This window comes from Magnolia sinica, chromosome 9 (genome assembly GCF_029962835.1).
Source record: "Magnolia sinica isolate HGM2019 chromosome 9, MsV1, whole genome shotgun sequence".
NCBI classification, from domain to species: domain Eukaryota; kingdom Viridiplantae; phylum Streptophyta; class Magnoliopsida; order Magnoliales; family Magnoliaceae; genus Magnolia; species Magnolia sinica.
In genome coordinates, this window is record NC_080581.1 from 55,925,641 (window position 1) to 55,928,781 (window position 3,141).

A 3,141-nucleotide genomic window follows, 5' to 3' on the forward strand; every position below is an offset into this window, starting at 1 on the left:
TTGCCCTAAGGCCCATTGATAGGCCCATATGTGTAGTGAGTAGGCTGTCTAGGCCCATATCCGTTATGCACAAGCCCATCACCCTATGACATGTTTAGTATAGATTCATGATTCATGATCATACGCATCATATGTATGTTTGATATGACGAGTGACTGATCATAGCATATGCCTTCGGGCAGATTGTTTATGGGCTCCCTGATAGGCGGAGTTGCCTTACATGAGTGCGCGGCGCGCGCAAGATTGTTGCATGTTTGGTAGGGTGATTCATGCACTTGCATTTGTGTGATCATGATTATTGTATGCCCTAGCGACATCAGGGCCAAAGCCTCCACAGACACATCGTGGGTGGCTGGATTGGATACCGAAAATATTTGGTTCTAGCATATGGGCGCCATAGATGTCCCTGGGTGAAAATCCCTAAACTCGATGGTACCAGAGGATGACTCCAACGTCGAGACCGAGTGGATATATAAGCGCACGATGGCCGAATACCAGGAGGCCGTGTCTCCCACTTTGTCGTGATCAGTTGGAAAGGGGTGTGGCTTTACTCGCCCGAGGGTAGGGGCAATACTAGGCTGAGTTTGACCAGCTCATGAATGGGTCCGCTATTGACATGCCGGATAGGTATTGACAGACTATTGGCCAGGTGGATAGTGAGGTTTCTTACGCTCACTTGGATTGTGCGGCTAGGAGAGCGGTAGTGCCACTTGGAGTGTAACAAATCCCGGTGATTATCCAGAATGAGAACTGTACTGATATATGATGAGGATTGACATGCTTGAGTTGTATCTCGCATCGCATGACCTTGTTATGGCCGATAACATTCATATCTTGCACTATATAGCCTTGGTAAGGCTGATTGCATTCATGTATTTATCACTATGATTTCACATTACTCTAACCTTGCATTCTGAGCACGCTCATATTGCACACACACTTACACCACCCTCTAAGCTTTCTATAAGCTTATGCACCATTGATGCGTGCAGGTGACTCCAGGACGCAGTCATAGCATAGTAGCAGTGGGAGTGTACAGTCAAGCTTTTGGAGTTTCGGTTATTTACATTATTTTGTATTTCCTTTTAGACACATTGTACTTAAAAGTTTTTGATCATAGTGGATTTTGTGATAGTGTTTTTGTGGTTATTGTTCATGGGTTATGCTTATGGTTATGCTCATTCCAATTAAACTGATGATTTGAAATCCTTCTTGTAGCATCCCAGGATCAGAACCTGGTGTATAGGTGCCGAGAGCCGAGAATGGAGTTCTACGGAGGCTGTCGGCGTCGGATTCGGCGATCAAAAATTTTGTGAGCCCGGTTTCCGAGTTCGGGGCGTGACACATAGTGTCGGGGTCCCTCCATCACATGTGTCTCTCTCTCTCTCTCCCTCTCTCTTTCATATTTTTTTGGTGTGATGATGTGGCCGTGTGGCCCACCTGAATGTACCCCACCTTAATGTATGTCTTATCCACACCATCCTGCCATTTGGTGGCCCACCTGGTAACACGTCTATAGGTGGGCCCACCTTAAATAAGTGTTGCATTCAAACCTTCAGTGAAGTGTGAACTTACGCCGTGGTGTACTGACCACCAAACAACAAAAATATTAGCTTGCTTCAAAGCCTTAGGGTGGGCTGCTCATGCAAGCCCCACCTTGATGTATGAATATGATCCACGCTGTCCATCCTATTTATCAGCCCATTTTAGGTGTTGATCCGAAAAATGAAGCCCATCCGATAATCAAGCGGGCCATACCATAGAAAACTGTGATTTCTACTGTCCAAATCTATTAGGACTCACCTTGAGCCAAAACATGCTGAATATTGGGCTCATTTAGACTGTCTTAAGCCATGAAATCCAATGGATGGAGTGGATTCATCTGATGCGGGCCCCACCTAGGAAAAACCTAAAAAATTCATCTTTTTTTTAAAAAAATAATAACTAGTAGCAGACGTTGCTGTTGGACATCCAGCAGAGGACGCGCAGCAGGGTCCTGCTGCGCTGCGGATGAATGGGCAGGGACGTGGGTCCCAGTTGTAGTCCTCACCGTGATGTGTGAGAACATCAACACCATGCATTTGGTGGGCCCCCTTTTAGGTAGTAGGGTGCCCAAAAAAATCAGCCGTATGTGGGAGTCAGGTGGACCACACTACAAGGAAACAGTGAGTATTGAACGTCTGCCATTGAAGCCCTTAGGGTTTCACAGACGTTTTGGGATCGTTATGAAATTTGTTTTTCCTCTTTTTCAGGTCCGTGCGACCTTATCAACAGATTGGATGGAATGTTATGGTTGGCCCCACGTGGGACCCACTGATGTATGTATTGTATCCCACACCTCCCCACATATGGGGGGGGGGGGGGACGACTGGTGTACCTCACTCCAGCTACATAGCTGCTGTGGTGGCGTCACCAAGTTCCGTGGACCCCACCTGTTTCATCCACGCCATCCATTTATGGGACCTACCATGATGCATGTGTTGCATCCAAACCGTCCAACCATTTTGAAAGATAATTTTAAGGCTTGAGAACAAAAATGAGACAGATCTAGGATAAGGTGGACCACATTACCAAAAACAGTGGGTTTGAACATCCACCATCAAAACCCTTGGGTTACCAAGTTTGGACCAATATGATATTTGCTTTTCCTCTCAATCTAGGTCTTTGTGACCTTATGAATAGGCTGGATGGGAAATAAACCCTATGATGGGGCCCATTGGAATTTAACCTCGGAAATCATTATCAACACGGTTAAATATGGTATGGTCAAGTTGATCTTTTGATATGATTCATTTTTATATAAATATTGATATCTAAAAATACATGAATTGTGTTTAGCCCATTTGAATTGGCCCATTCAACTCGGCCCATTCGACTCGGTCCATTCGACTTGGCCCATTTGATTCGGCCCATTGATTCAGCCCATTTGATTAGGCCCGATGTGATACATGAGGCCTGTTGTTGAGGCTCACCTTGATGTGATGTATAAGGCCCATTGTGGAGGCCTACCTTGATATATATGAGGTCCATGTGATGCGACCTAATATGATATATTTTTGACTTATGGGCGAGGCCTAATATGATGTATATGTGGCCCATTTAGTGAGGCCCATGTGATGTATTTGAGGCCCATGTGCAGGG